Raw genomic sequence first — 16677 nt, forward strand, 5'->3', positions numbered from 1 at the left:
ACCCCACCTTCCCTCCACCCTCCCGGTATTGCCACTCTCACCACTGGTCCTGAGGGGTTCATCTGTCCTGTATTCCCTGTGTTTCCAGTTCCTATCTGTACTAGTGTACATCCTCCGGTCCAGCCTGATTTGTAAGGTAGAATTGGGATCATGATACCTGATCCCTTCGACACCTCGTGATTGCACAGGCTGCTGAGTAAAAGCACATATTCGAACATCAATTAAATTTAATTCAAACCCAACTATACAATTACTCTTTTGAGGAAAATAGTGAGGAACCAATTCACAACCCCTTAAACCTTTCCAAGTCCCCCTTTGTCTATTTTATACCAGATAGAAATCCTGGAATATCTCCCTTAATGCAGTTTTGGGAGAACTTTTCCAGTCCGATGGTCTCCTGACCACTTTCCTCGTCCCTCCTTACGTTCTCTCAGCCCTTTGCCAGGAAATGACCTTATCCTCTCAGACTAGACCTCACCCTCTTCCTTCCTGTAGCTCAGACCGATTTCTTTTTACTCATGTTTTCAATTCCACTACAAATAATAATTTGGTGGATAAAGGTGGACGTGGTTTTGGAAGGTAGGGAGAAGAAATATCTGAGAAGGCAGAGACCAAATTATTGCTAGCCAATTGGGGTGGGAAGAGGAAGTGGATGCTCACATGCTAATAAATCTTGTCTGCATCATACAGGGATGAGCCACACAAGGTGCTTGCCCCAGGAGACTCCTGTCTAATAAAGGAACCTGATGGGAACACAGGCCAGATGCCAGCTACAGCCTTGGTACACAGTCTTTGGAACGAGTCTCATGGAAAGATGCCCAAATCAGAAGGGTGGGGATATTCAGAGGGGTAGAAACCCACCACATAACCACAGCAAGTCATCCTGAGAGGGTTTTTGTTTTGTTTTGAGAGTTGGTTTTCATGGCTTTGATTTTCATGTGAGAGGACATTACCTCCAGGATGAACTTCAACTTGCCCAACTATGGCGGCCCAATTGAAAACAGGCAGAACTAGGACAAGAACCCTTTCTGTCACAAATTTTTACTCATCGGACCACACGGCTGCTCCCCTCAGCCTTCCCTCCAACATTTACCAGCTTGATCCAGCTCTTGCATCCCAGGTGCCCGCACCTCGACCTGACAGTGAGCTAAAATTGGCTGGACTCTCAACCCAAATATAATTTTCTCTTCTTCTTCCATCTTATAAGTCTGGAAGTGAAATAGCAGAGCCCCTGCCCTTCCTCTATGAAGAAGTAAACAGAGAACTAACGACTGAACAGGCATGGTCGTGATTTAACATGGAAGCCCAGGCCCCCTCATGACGTCATCTGCTTGGCTGCTGGGGAAGTGATCCGCGGAATGGAGAAGGCTGGGCAGGGCAAGCGGCATTCAAAGTGTCTTTCTTCAGAAGCCCTCCGTATGGCTTTTCCATGCTCTCTTGGACTCTCAGACTCGGAGATCCACCTCTTGGCAGCTTGCTCTAGACATGCAACCAGAGTTTCCATGCTGCCAACACACTGCCTGGGACTTCATCCAGGATCTGGGGTGGGAAAATTATTAGTTGCTCAATAAATATTTGTTGAGTCTTGCAGAAATTCACCTTACAAAACCTGCTCAGAGATGGGGACTGGACAGAGAGAGGGAGGGAAAGTGCCCTGGTGTCCTCCTCCCAGGAGACGGATTTGGCCACTGCATTTGAAACCAGCATGCAAATTAGCTTGTGCTCAGAGCTGAAAGGGAATTCATTCCTGAACTTCAGCAAAAGTTCAACAACCCCCTTATCTCCTCTTACTATCCTTGGGGTATGTTTTTAGGAACTTTTAAGTCAGGTCATCGGTGGTGGATCCAGCTGTGTATCAGCATGGCTGGGCCATGACTCTGTGTGGCACTTGTATAATGACACAGTCATCCTCCACGAGGAAGCTGAGGCCAGATCCAGACCGAATGGCAATGTTCTCAGGAGCTAACGCCTGAGTCCTCTGCTCTGAGCACTCCAAGCCACGGTTTGTGCTTTGCCTGTGCTCCATTCTGCTGCTAGCTCTGTGCACGTCGGGTTGCTGTGCCTTCCCCGGGGGCTACTGAGTCCCAGGGGACTGTGGCTGAGTGCTGTCTGCAGATGATCCACCAGATATTCAGGAAACATGTCAGGACTTCCCTTTACTGGGTGTGTTGGTCTGGATTGACTAGAGAAACAAATGCAGAGACACTCATGTGTGTAAGAAAGAGCTTTATATCAAAGAGCAGTTGTATATTAAGAAAATATCCTGGCCCGGTCCAGATCAAGCCCATCAGTTCAATATTTGCCCATAAGTCCAATCTATAAGTTCCTCTTCAGACTCACAACACATGCAATGACGCTGAAAGCAGAAAGATCACAGGCCAGTGGGTAGAAAGTCTTGTGGATTCAGTGGCGCTGGAAACATCTCAGCGCTGGCATGGGTCTCCACGTGGCTTCTCCAACTCCAAGGCTCTGGCTGCCATCAGCATAGCTCCATGTGGCTTGTCAATAGGAATGCCTTGCAGGGAGAGAGTGTGTCTCGCCTCCAGGGAGGAAGATGGAGTTCCCAGAAGCCTCAGGAGAAGGCCATGCCCACACAGAAGCTTCCTTGACTTTGATCCGATTGACAGGCTAGACTCCACACCTTCGCAGGTTGGCAGGAGATTATGTAACTACCACATTGGGAATGACAAATAGTTACAGCTATGGTTCCCTCAAATAAAGAAAGCAGCAGATGGCCCCCAGGAGACAGTCCTGTAAGCTGGGAGAGACCCAAAAGGGAGCCGAGGCTGCTTATTGGGTGCCCACACGCACCAGCAGTTCGAAACCACCCGCTGCTCCTATGTGGGAGAAAGATGAGTGTTACTGCCCCCATCGATTCACAGCCTCAGGAAAACCAAAGGGAGAGTGCTGCTCCGTCCCGCAGACTCAACGCCATCGAGTCACTGCCGGCTCAGAGCCGCCCCGTGGCTGCTTTCCGAGACTGTCACTGTCCACAGGAGTGAAAAGCCCAGTCTTCTCCCGCAGATCTGCTGGTGGTTTTGAACTGCCGACTATGTGGATCTCAGCCCAATGAGTAACCACGACACCACCAGGGCTCCTGCCTCTGCCCTAGAAGGTTGCTATGTGTCATCGAGTGGTCTCAAAGGCCGTGGGACACATGCCAGACACTGCCTCACACGGGCAGCAGACAGCCGCATGTCACTCCATACAGCTCCCTTGGTACCTCCGATGACCTCCGCGGCACTGAGGAGATCATGAATTCAGGAGCCTGCAGCAGCCTAGTGAGTAGAAAACACAAGAATGTGGCAGGGGCAGATTTGGGACCTTGCTTGGCTGAGTCCACAGCCCATCGACCTTCCGATTGTACCTCCTCTACCTAACACAGTTTGGCATTGCTCTTGCCAATTCCCGCGGACATCCGGGAGTTCCTGGGTGGTGCCGGTGGCGAACATGGTTGCCTGTTAACCGAGGGATTGGAGGTCGCAGCCCGTCCGTAGGGACCTCCAACCGATGCCGGGAACGTGCTTCTCTTTTTTCTGAGAGAGCAACCACAGAGGTCGCCGTGGAGCGCAGATGGACGCTGACACGGGTGGGGCCTCCACGTCAACCCCATGGCGACTGGTGAGTACACAGTCCTGGGCTAAGGAGGCCCGGGAAGGCACTGGTGCAGAAAGCTAGATGGAGATGGGTGTTTTGAAACGCTTCGCTTTCCGTGCCAAGGACAGGGTCAAGGGACTGCCATGATTTTCTGCAGAGCTGGGCCACAGAGGGGGAACTTATACAGGGGACGGCTCAGCCCATAGGAAATGCCAGCCGTCACCCCGATTTGCCCAGACCTGGGGGCTCTGGGAATCAAGAGCCCTGCTGCCCCAGTGGTGTGACCTTCTCTGGGCTCCTTTTCTCATCAGCACGGAGAGAGGAGTCCACCCAGCTCTCAAAGTCCCAATTCTAAGCCAGGGAAAGGTCTGGCGGTTCCCATCCCTCTTGGCCTCCTCTCTGTGTGAATCCCAGGCGGACAACCACACATCCAAGGCCCGAGGCTGAGCCAAGGCAACCAAAAGCCTGACTTTCCCAGCCCTCCAAAGAGCCGGGCGTCTGTTCCCCGGGCTCCCCTAGCAGGGAGCATTTACAAGAGCTGGACCAGGGAGACTTTGGCACGGGAGCCTCTCAAGTTGCTCCACAAAGGACCATTTCAATTTCCCAGGCATGGTGACAAACCCTGCTACTCACGCTGGCTGGAAAGACTGGGGGGTGGCAGTGGGGGCGACAAGGTTCCCAGGCCCGACCGCTCAGTAAATCTGCAAGCAAAGAAAAAAACTGCTCGGGGTTTTGGCTGCTTTTCTTGACTTGGGGCCAAGTGGCCTTTGGCTTCAAAATTACATCACTATTGACTATCTGAAGAATTTCTTTGTTCCACTCTCTGGAGAATAGTTACCTAGGTAACAAATGTTATCAGTGTTTTAGCCACGTGGGCTGAGGAACAGTGCTAGAAAGCAGTGGCCGGAAAGCTGGCTCTGGAAGTCTCCCTCCCCGGGTCTGAGTGCCACCCGCAGCATTTAGAGTTGGAACTGGGCTTGACAACCAATCGTGCTTGCGGCACAGCCGGAACCATGGAGCAGGATGGCATGCCTGGTGGAACTGCCAGAGTCCCACAAGCACTCTAGCAGCGTGTTACGGACTAAAGGTGCCTGTTATGGTGAAGTCTTAACTCTTGGTTCTGTGAGGTTTCTCGAGTGGGTAATACCTCAGTTCTTGGCTTTGCACGAGAAAGAATTCACCCCGAAGCCCGTTTTGTAATCCAAGTGGGCTTTTATGAAAGACGGAAGAGGCTTCAGGGTTTACAGTCTCAAAAGGGTACACGCTATTTCAGGGAAGCATGTCCAGCCAGGCGGAAACGGTGCTGGGGTTCATACCTGGACATGAGCAAGCTCCTGGAACAGTGCACCCACATGTGTGGGATTGGGGCCAAAGAGGCTGCAGCAGGAGAGTCAGAGCTCGGGGCACCAGAAAGAGCGCCCACCCTCTGGCTGGGGGAAGGCAGGGATGAAAGTATTGATTGACCTCTCATTGGCTGCGTTGAGTCCACCTGGGTGTGTCATGAGCCTGGGCCTAGTTTGGACCCCCAGGTGTACCTCCCACTTGGTGGGGGGCTTTGAGTGTGAGCATGCTCAGTTCAGGGTCTTCATAGGTGTCTAATGGTTGCCTGATTCCCTTCCAACCTCTTCTATGGGGGCCTCCTCAGGCATGGGAGGGACAACCCCCTTTCCCTAAATCTGGCTACCTTCCAGTATCTATGGACATGACCTGGTCTTTGGAGATGCTGCCGATTGAGTTAACATGAGGCCACGCTGTTGGTCCCTGATGCAGGAAGACCCTCGTGCATAACCAAGAGAGATGCTGCTATTCTCATGACTGGTTTCAGATTGGACCATTGTGGTCCATGGGGGTTTCACTGGCTGCTCTTCTGAAGTAGATTGCCAGGCCTTTCTTCCTAGTTCATCTTAGTCTGGAGGCTCTGTTGAAGCCTGTTCAGCACCACAGCAACACTCAGCCACCGCTGGCAAATGGGTGGTAGCTGAGCATGAGCTGTATCAGTCAAGATCTCCCACCTGGAAGGCACGACTTGCCCCGTTGAGCCACCTCTGCGTGAATCAAGTGGCTCCCAGACACCATGCATGGCCTTCTGTGCTTCAGGTGAATTTAAAAAGAAACATGGCAGGCACTTGAACTACATAGAATGGGAAGAGACCTGAAGGTGAGGGAATGAAATTCAGAAAGTCTAAGTGACTTGTGCAAACCCCCACAGCTGGTGTGAGGCAGGGATTTAAATCCATATGTATATCTCACTGGCCCAGTAGGAGGCAGATAATTGGACTAGGACTCTATCTGTGAGATCTAGACTGTGCCTTTAAAAATGAATGAATGAATGAATGAATGAACAAAGGAACTCTGTATTTGTAGAAAACATCTCCATGCCTGTGGTCACACAAGGAGTCACACATGTTATTGGATGAATGAACTAATGGATTTGGCCACATCATGTAGGTGTGAGGGCACAGAAGTCTAGAAGGACAGAGCTTTTTTCCCTTCTCCTGAGTTTAGGACTTGGACTTCAGGCAACCTACATTTTTATTGTGCTTTACTCTATCTTTAGTTGGTTTGTGTGGTAGTTAGATTTTACATCAGTTTGCACTTGTGTCTGGGCAGCGTCCAAGCTGTCAACCAGGTCATAGCCTGATGATGTCTCCTGAGGGCTTTGACCTTTTGATAAAAGAGAGGCTTGACACCTCTCTCTGTCTCTGCCCCTTTGGCTTCCCATTTGCTGGGACTCTGTGCCTGCCTCCAGGGATGGCCCCAGGGGTCTGCCCAACCTTGAGGGCTGCCTGTGCCCTGTCATCTATCCACTGACCTTGGCTCCAGGAGACTCTGCACCTACTGGCCTGTGATCTTCCTGCATTCTGCTTCCTTTCTGCATCATGAGTCTGTAGCTATAGGAGTTGGGAGAGGGCTCCAGTTAGAATAGGACCCGAGGGCTTAAGTGGGACTGGGCTGGGACATCTTCTTTGTATAAGGTGACTTCTTGATAAAAATCTTTCGTATACCTGTATGAGTGTCCCTGGTTCTGTTCCTCTAGACAGCCCGGCCTAACATAATTTGGTAGGAACATGTACTTGGGGTGGCGGTAGTTAGTAGTGAGCAAGAGAGAGGAAGGAAGTCATTGATCTGCTCATACTATTAACAGTACAGGGAACTGGGGAACGAAGAGCCACTTCCTGGGAGGCCACCGCCAAACTTAACATTTAAGAGGGAAAGATAAAAGACCAGCCCCCCCAAATGATATTTGCCATAAAGGCGAATCCCTTAGCCGAATCCTGATCATCAAAGGTGAAGGCAGAAAAGGAAACCATAAGCAAATGGCCTCTGTGCTTTGTGTGTGCGTATCCTGGCCTCTCTGGACCTGATGTTCAGAAATCGGCCCGGAGTCCAGACAGCAAACAGTCCACTTGACGGAGAACGCGTGCAGCAGAAGCATTTTCACACCCAAGGTTCCTGACGGGTGGTTTAACTAAACAATGGCACCAAGTTTCTCAGCCTCTTTATGGGTGAACTTTCTCTCATTCCTGAAAGTTTTCTTAAAATAAGAAAAAAATAATTCCTATACTCAGTGCTTTACAAAGAGAACACCAAAAACGTAGTCAACTGTCCCAGTCATTTTTAGAGAATGGCATCAAGAAATGCTCTTCTTCCTCAGGCTTGCTCTTGAAGAAAACCCGGCATGACCGGGGAGGAGAAATTCTTGAATGGGTCCTTTGGGAAAATGAGGGAGGCCCCAAGAACTGGGTGGAGTTAGAAAGTCCACTGCTGCTACCGTGCAAGGGAGACAGGAGCTCTGACTCCCGACTGAGAGGGAGAGAGCAGGCGGAGGGAGGACGAGGGCGGTGGGAGTTTGTGCTCCTCTGTGACCGCGCTCCAGCACAAGGAAGGCAAATCAACTGCCACGGAGTCGACTCTGACTCCTGTCAACCCCACGGGTGCCAGACAGAAAGGTCCTCGCTAGACTGCTTTTTTAAGAAGTAGATCGCCAGGTCTTTCTTCTGAGTGACACAGCTCTACTACTCTTCCATCACTGAACTGTCTACGCCATCCAGTCTAGAACCCCAGGTGAAAGAGGGGTTTTCATTTTGTATGGTGGACAGAAAGGTGACTGTGTGGCACCGTGGAGGACTCAGCTACTAACCCCAAAGCTGGAGGTTTACATTCACCCTGAGGTGCCTCAGAAGAAACACCTGGAACTACTTCTAGAAGACCACAGCCATCAAAAATCCGGCGGAGTCCAGCTCTGCTCTCCAGGACATGGGGTTGCCATGAGCTGGGATCACATTGACAGCAACCAGTCTGGGCAGCTTGTGTTTTGCTTTGCTTTGTTTATAAGAGTGGAAGATGGTGAAATCCATCTTGTTTTGTTTGTCACAGCGGGCTGAGCTTTGAGCTGGAATGAGAAGGACAAAATTGAGGGCCAGGACAAACCCCAAGCTCGAAGGCAGAGACCCGGCTGGTGTCTGCTTTCCCATGAGCACCTCTGAAAGCCTCATCAGGGCCTGGCCTGAGCGTCCCCGCTGTGGAGAGACCTTTAGTTATCAGGCGTTACGCCTAGAGCCAGTCTCAGTGAAACTCAGATCCCCACGAATGACTGCCGAGACCTGGGATGTCAGTGCCTTATCTGTGTTCATCGCAGCTTCCTCTTTCAGGTATATTTAAAACAAGGTCATGGAGTCATCTGTCATAAACTGGTTTTGAACCGGAGTTTGAGATTGACTTCAGCAGAGTGTCCATACCAGCTTTCTTTCATGGACACCGAAGACCCCACTGAGCTCTCCTTGACTGAACCTCCTCAAACCACCAGCCCAGAACGCACACCGTTGCATCGCCAGGTAAGCACAACCGGTGTCCAGTTATTGCAGCTGAGCAAGGACGGTTAGTATCCCAGGGGGGTTACCTGTTTGTCGGGGCTCCTTGGCATTTACTTTGCCATTTGGTGCTTCTATGAATTTCCTCGACTGAAAAATGGGAACAGTATTCTTACCTCAGACTGATGAATTCAATATGATAATGTGTGGGAAAATGTTCATCACATGCTTGGCACATCGACTGTGCTGAAGGAATGATACATTTTTAAGGAGACTTTGAGGAATCCCAAACCATGACTAACTTGTGGCACAATTAAGTGAGCTGACTCACGCCCACTGCTCTGGAGTCCCTCTCTGTAGCGGGCCGGCACTGTGGCTGGGAGTGCTGTGCTGCTCTTTCAGTTCACACGTGTGGCTCCGAAGTAAACTTAGAAAAAATGCAAAGGATAGCGTTCAAATGATGGTGATTTCATTTGTTCACAGAAATATGTTGATGACTCTCGAATCTTTTTAAATGGTGTGAGGGACAGGATTGGCTCTTCTGTCTCAAAAGTTTGCCAGCCCCTGTCCTGGAGGAGAGAGCAGCACAGCTCCCTAGGGTTGCTGAGACTGGGTGGCCTGGGGGAGCAGACAGCCTCATCTGTTTCTCATCAAGCAGCTGATGGGTTTGAAATGCGAACCTTTGGGTTAGCAGCCCAGCGCTGACTCACTATGACCCAGGGTTCCCAAATGAGCTGATAGCCACCTAAGGTTCAGAACACAAACCAGTGTGAATTTATTGTCAAACATGTGAAGCAAGTACATTGCATTAAAGGACTCTTAAAACATCCCACCCCTGCACATACTGAATTTCCTCCTAAGCTTCCCATGTTACTGTCTCACTCAGATGTTTCAATGTTGTCCTCTGGCTCTTTCCTCTGGTCATTGGGAAGGCCACCCCCACCCCCCATCATCCAACCACCACAGCTATTTCACCCCAACTCCAGAAACTCTTGTCAACTTGCTGGCCTTGCAAATGCTGTCAGTAATCCTAAAAGGACTAGCGATCTTGTGTTCTAAGCCACCAGAATTTAGCTGAAGCAAGTCAGAAGAGGAGGTGGAGGAGGGGTGGGCTGGGGCTAGGTGTGAGAGGGGGGACACCTGAGTGACATGGGGCTGGGTTGAGGTGGGTAGTTTCCTTCTGGGAGTAACAGCTGCCAGTGATTGTTAACTGATTGATTGTTACGGATTGAATTGTGTTTCCCCCAAATATGTGTCAACATGGTGATCCCACGACTCTCAGAACTTTGTCATTATTTTCTATTTAAAGGTTTGACAGAGGATATTTGAGTATGTGTATTACTTTAGTTGCAAACATATTTATGAATGTGTTGGAGCTTACAGGGGGCAAAGTTATGAAAGTATTTTACATGCAGCTAAAGACCTTGAGGGAATGAGTAGTTGGGCCCAAGAGCTCAGGAGTGAAGTCTTGGAGGACACAAGGTGAATTGGCACAGCAGAGTCCACACAGGTACTAGTCTACACCCTGCTTTGGTGTAATTGTGACTGCGGTCTTAAAAGCTTGTGAGCAACCCCCTAAGGTGCAGCAAGCGCTCTTTCCCTGTCTGGAGGAAAGAAGGGTGAAGAAAACTGGAGACCCACAGAAACACAGTTAGTTCAATGGATCACACAAACATCACTCTCAATGACCCTGAGACCAGGAGAACTAGATGGTGCCCAGCTATCATATCAACTGCTCTGAAAGGGATCACAGAAGAAGGTCCTGGATTGAGTTAGAGAGAAAAGTGGAACGAAGCTCCGAATCATCATACAAAAGGAACAGGTTTGTTAGAGCATACAGATTGGTGGGACTCCTGAGATTATGGCCCTTAGTCACTTTTCAAGTCTGGCTTTGGTGTTCCCTTCCAGATGTAGCAACTCCAGAGCCGATGCTGAATTTGCAAGGATAAATAGCTATGGTTCAACAAAGCTTCTTGCTCTCCCCCAGATCTGGAGATTTTTTTTGTTCCAAGGCCAAGAATTTGTACCCGGGAGGCCCTCCACTCACCATTTAAGATTTTCAAGAAGATACGTTAGCCTCAGCGCTGGCTGCCAGATTGACAGCCAGCGAAACAGGAGGTGAATTGCAATCTGGATGCATCCTGTGCGGTCTATTTTTAGGGAGCAGATTACTCACCCATACGGGCAGCTAGGCATGGAGCGGGGGCTCAGGGTGAGGAAGAAGGAGGAGAAGACAGTGTGTGCAGACATGAAACCAGCTTTGGCCCGGAACCTCGTGTGCTCAGTGCGGGGTGGGCAGTGAGAGGGTCCAGCTGGTCTTGTTCTGGGCCTGAGGGGAGAACCATGCATCATGTCTTGTTCTGGGTTCCCTCCAAACACTGAGGCATTTTGCAGAACACTAATTTTTACTAATTTTCCTTCCTTCTAAAAATAGCCCTTTCAGAAACCAGTGGCCTGCATTTAATAACGGCCGTCGGGTTGGGAGCCTGCACTGAGGTACCAAGTCCCCAGCAGGCAGTTTGCAGATGATTACCTGGGGCCCCTGAGCGGCACGTAAACAATTAAGTGCCTAACCAAATGCCAGGTTAACAGTTCGCACTCTCCCAAAGGCCTGGTGAGCCGGAAAGGGAGAGACAGAGAAGCCATAGGTTAGAGGCTCCCCTGGGTCTGACCAAGGCCAAGGGGCACATCTATTCTACAAGAGGGAGAAGAGGGGAAAGGGTGGGTGGAGGGAGAGGGCCAGCTGTTGGGAGCTTTGCTAAGTTGTTAAAATGTTGACTACACTAATGAGGATCTGAAATGTCAAGTCTGCACCTAATTCACGGTAAAAAGTTGCCCCGCCCCCACCCCCAAAGTCACACAAGCTTGGCAACTCTATGGGGCAGTCCTCTGCCCACCCGAGCTGCCATGTGTGGGAACTGGTGCAAGCAGCCACAACCACCAGTCTGCCACAGAGGTGTTCTCGCTGCCACGTGATGACAGCACCCTAGGGCTCTCAGAGGGAATTTGAAGCCAGCTCACCCATTAACCCCAGTTGTCCCCATTTTCCCAAGCCTGGCTGCATGTCAGAAACGCGTTAAAAAAAAGGAAAGAAAGAAAAATCCTGGGCTCCACCCAATGCCTCCTGAATTGGACTCCTGCATTGGGCAGGGATAGAAATATGCAGTGGTTTCTCAGCTGAGTTGAATTCCCTGTGACCTCGGTGGTTCCCCCTTGGTGTGGGTGCCTTCCACACCTGCCTCCACTTCTCCCTCAGACCTCAGCCTACAAGTCACCTCCTAATGGAAGCGGCCCTTGTCCACCTGGACAAGGCGAGATGCCTCTGAGCATGGCTACGTCGTATGAGGACACTATCGTGATCCCTGATCACATATGTTGTGACTTTTAAAAATTAATATCAGTCTCCTCTTAGAGATGGTCAGGTTCCGGAAGCGTGGGGGACTGAGTGTATTTTACTCAAACATGTACACCTGAGCTTGAGGGAGGGAGCGAGGAGAGGGGCAGACAGACCGGGAAGGGCCGCTACCCAGGAAAAGGGGACTGCTGGTCTGCTCCCTTGTTTGAGCAGATTTGCTGCACAGTAATTTGGTGAGTGTTTCCTCCTCTCTGGTCTTCTGTTTAGGAAAAAAAAAACCCACAACAACAAAAAGGAGGGGTGGGGGCATCTGAGTAGACCTGAGGGTCTCAAACTCCAAGAAACACCAAAGCTGGAGATCCTGGTTTGGCAGGTCTGGAAGAGGGGCCAGGCCCCCATTTTAAAGGGACCCTTGGAAATGCTGATGCAAATGGGCCTCTAGGTGAGTGGATCACATCAGAGTGATTGGAACCCATGATGAGTCGATTGGAACCCATGATGATCCCCTGGGTCAGACTAGAAGTGTTCTCCGTAGACTTTTGAATGGCTGACGGTACAGAGACCACAAAGCCTTTCTTCCAGTGCACCTGTAGGTGGACTTGCGTCTGAGAACTTGAGGTTAGTAGTTGAGCTTGATAGCCCTTTGTACCACCCAGCGACTCCTAGGGAAAGGAGCAAATGTTTTAAGAAACACTAGCTGAGTAAGTGCTTTGGTCCTCCCGAGCTGTGACATCTGCAGTATATTCAGGCTGCCAGCAGTCCCTGAGATCTGGAGCTCAGGTATTCTTATTCTTGATCTTGAAAATGATTACTTCCTGGGATTGTGTGTGTGTGGTTTTATCACCCAATTGTGCATGACTACATTTTATAATTTAGTCTTGCCCTTTAAAATGTCTTTGAAGTCTCATTACATGGCAAGTTGTCTCTCCATAGCTCTGTTTTCTCCTCCACATGCTATATAAACCAGTGTGCTGTTATTGAATTCGCTAGGTAAGCATGACTTTATATGGGCTTACTTACTCATCTGTAGCGAGCAATTTCACATGAAGTCCATTTCCACACACCTGCCTTGATTATTGTGCAATCGGCCACTGGATCTACTGACACACCTGGAACAGCTAAGACATAGTTACCCAGTCTGTATTTTGCACATTAGACACTCATCGTGCAGTTCAGCATGCGCCCCGTGCTCCTGAAGTTGGCAGCTAACACGCTGAAGTCAGAGGTTCGCTGCATCTCACTTTCAATGTTTTGGGAGGACTGCAGGTGGTGGCGTCCTTTCACCTATGGGAACAGGCTGCCTGCTTGCACAGCATTGTGAGTTTTTTGAGAGATAATATAAATCACCTACGTGGGGCCTTGGGTAACTCTACCCAGAGTGTCATTAAACTAGTCAATAGCACAGAGTTTGAAATGCTTTTAGACTAGAATACATAGAATATTGACTTACATATGTTTAAAAATTGAAGTGACTGAATCCGGTTTAAGAAAAAGATTTCAGAAACAGTCATTCACTACAGCAGAACTAAGACCTGCCACCAAACGCTAAGAAAATACGCAAGTGACCATAGTCTTAAGCTGCCCGTGACTGGGCAACCTCAAAAACAAGAGGCCTGAAGTGAAGTCCACTGACTTCCAAATCCACAGCCTGGGGGGTTCGGAGTCCTTCTTCTCTCACGAGGGTGTTACTGCTTTAAATCCAAAGGAGAGATCGGTTTCTTTAATCTGCAACAGATGTGGTTAAGGTCAAGCCCAGTTCACGACAGGAGTTTTCTGAATCAGATCCTTCTTCTGTGCGGTCTAATGCTGATTGGAAAGACTATTTCGGGGGGCTATGATATAGGACGCTCATTGCTACTGAGTTTCTAGGCTCGTGCCTCTAGGACTCTTGGGTGGACAGAACTAGAAAATGATATGCTTTTAAATATAAAATATCTCAGGAATTTATACTGATATTTCCAGTTCAACAATTCTACTTCATTGCTTGTCTTTTACATTTTTATCTCCTTTCTCCTACACCAGGAATTGTGTAGACACAGGCGATGATGCAGCTAGCACATCCCGTACAGACTCATTCACTTCATCCCACTGTATCCCCACAATAACCTCAGAGTCACAATACTAGCATGAATGGTCTACTTACAGAGAACAGATCGATTTGTTTTACATGTGCTTTTCCCATTCTTCAACACCCCTGCTTCTTTTCATAGCTGGACTATAGCTTAGCTCTGGGGTGTTACCTGTAACCCAGGTCCAGTCTCATCCTACAAGACACTTGAAATACTCATCACCAGTCCTTATGTGGATGACTGACAGATGTTCACTTTCTAGAAATTTTCAAAGGAAGAACTCCTAGGGAATGTAGTCTCTTTGTGTGCCTGAAGAGAAGAGAAAGTTAGTTTAGTGAGGAGCCAGCCTGTTTCTGTCATATCACTGGACATGCTATGAAGAGGAGGCAGACAGCCTGTTCCGATGACACAAGCATCCAGCCGGCATTAAGCGGGAGCCAGCAGGCTAAATGTTAGCATTTCAAATATCTAATGTCATCTTGAATGTAGTTGCAGTTTCTCTGCAGGGGGAGTGAATTATTTAACATGACTCATCTAGCTGAAGTCCCTATCTTCCACCAAACGACATTTCCCTGAATTGGTTTGGCAAGAAGTGGGGATTGATACTGATTGGATGGCCCTGTGAGTAATTGCTAACAAGATTCCCTGGAATGGGGCGCCTCTGGGCACTTCACTGGGAAGTTGGACTTGCTGATCCATGGAAGTGCAGCTGAGTGCCTTTGGGTGGAGGCTAACTGGGGCGGGGTGCATCTGGGCATTGAATTCAGGGAGCTGGGTGTGCTGACCCTTGGAGCTTGAGCTGAATGGCCTTGGGCTGGGGATTCCAGCAGAGTGCTCTGCTCCTTTGAGCATTCATTTGCAGATCTGAAATCTTACAACCTGTCCTGGTAAACAATACCGAGCATTTCTCACTGCCATTACAACTTGTTGACTTCCTTAATAAGCCTTTTAAACATGACTTTTTGTGTAGTCTTTGCAGTAGAGATTAGAAACCAGAGAGATAAATGACAGAACATTGATTAAGGCAGTACATTGTCCACATGTGACTCAAAGATGACTCAGTCTGCCCCTGGTGAAGAGGCGGGAAGCGTTTGTGAAGTGGACTTCAGTGGGGCGTGGAACCTGCCTGGCGTAAACAGTTTGCTTTTAGCCTTGTTTCCTGAGAGCAAGCGCACACCTGCGGCCAAAGAGTGGGGCGTGACCAGCCCAAGAGGGCGAGCCTGGGGCCCAGTCTGAGGAAGCTCCAAGAGGCAAGCTGTACCCTATCCCCTAAACGTGGGGAAGCCAATAGCAATGCTGGAAGCCAAAGGTTTAGTGGGGCCCTCTGAGTCGTCAAAGGGACGTCCCTCTCAGGAGTGGTCAGCGTGCCACCCAAGTCCAGTGCTCCCTCCGGCTGGCTTGTGCCTCGGCAGATAGAGAAGCACGCTCAAGAAAGCCGGCCTCTAATCTCAGTTGCCTCCCGTCCTAGAAAGCAGTAAATGGAGACATTCATTCTGAAACATTCCCAAACTCCCCTATCACTGTGTCAAGGTGAAAGACTGCGGCTACCTGGGGTCAGATGAGGAGCCCTTATCTTTTGAGAGTCACATAGAACTGGCTCAAGCTTAAATCATGCGCTGTAGAAGCCCCTTTCCCTTCCTACAAGCCCCAGAAAGTCAGCACAGCGATTTTTGACCTCGACTGGAGTCTAGTGAGGGAAGAATAGCGGTAGAACAGGAGCTCTAAGGGGCTTGGGCTATTAAAGTTCCTCTTGTCTCTTTCTCCATCACACTGTTTTCCCCTCACTGTTCGAATTCTAAGCCTCTGTGACTTGGCAATGAGGACCCAGCAAGCTTTGAGAAAGCTCCCTGGGGACTGAGTTTTCTAGGCCAATTGTCTTTGCCCTTCACCTTTGAAGGACAATGGGATGGCCACCCACTTGTTCTGGCTTCTTCCCAGTGGGCTCACCTGGAACGAGTCTTTCAGCAAAGACTGTCCACCATCATGAAACCTCACAGTAGATCAATAATCGGAATACAGAACAACACTAACATCCATTCCATTCAGCAAACCCAGCCTGGTGATGGTGGGCTCTCTGTCAGAGAAGCTATTCACTCTGTCATTTGAAACATTGGGGCTGACTCCTCTAAGTTCAAATCACTCTTATTAGGTTGGGCAGCAAAGAGACCAAGTTAAAACTGCCCCGTGCCCAGGTTGGCTGAGTTGAGATGACATCAGTTTGGAGGTCAAATGAAAACAATGCAAATAGCGGGTTGGGATGAGGCAACCTTTGGTCTTCCAGCTAGCACCCACTGTCAGCTTCCTTTCTCTCAAAGGCCTGCAGAATATTCCTGTAGGATGCTGTTGAATACACCGGCTGTAAAGCCACCTTTCTCCATTTGTGACCGTGAGCGGGCTGTGAGAGGACTGGTGTGCAGTGTCCCCACGATGAGAAAGTCAATGGGAGCTTCACTGTGTGTCCGTAGGCTGTGTGTTCAGTCTAAATGAGACCCCCTACTTCCAGGGTGTAGTCAGCTTAAAGGCAAACCTATACAGGGAGCCACTGCAAGACATGCAGTCAGTAAGTGGATTGCCATCCTCAGCTCCTTTCAGCCTCCGGTTCCATGACCAGGTGACAATGGACCCAGCGACTTACTGGGCTGCTAAGTCAATAGAGAAGAGCAGTCCTAAGCCAAGCACCTCAAAAGGAGCCCTGGTGGTATTTGTAGGCTCTGTTTTGGATCACCAACCACAAGTTCAGCGGTTCAAAGCCATCAGCCAATTCTGTGGGAGAAAGATGAGGCTTTAGGGCCTCAGAAACTCACGGGTGGAGTTCTACCCTGTCCTATAGGGTCGCTATGAGAGA

The 16677-nt window shown here is 49.5% G+C and overlaps 1 pseudogene; it reads right to left on the reverse strand.

Moving 5' to 3' along the window:
* Positions 1–7799: 7799 nt before the first annotated feature.
* The window catches only part of LOC101645009, a 21274-nt pseudogene continuing 12396 nt past the window's right edge, over positions 7800–16677 (reverse strand).

This window comes from Echinops telfairi, unplaced genomic scaffold (assembly GCF_000313985.2).
Source record: "Echinops telfairi isolate 266 unplaced genomic scaffold, ASM31398v2 ScPeMD7_7;HRSCAF=31, whole genome shotgun sequence".
In the NCBI taxonomy this organism is placed as follows: Eukaryota; Metazoa; Chordata; class Mammalia; order Afrosoricida; family Tenrecidae; genus Echinops; species Echinops telfairi.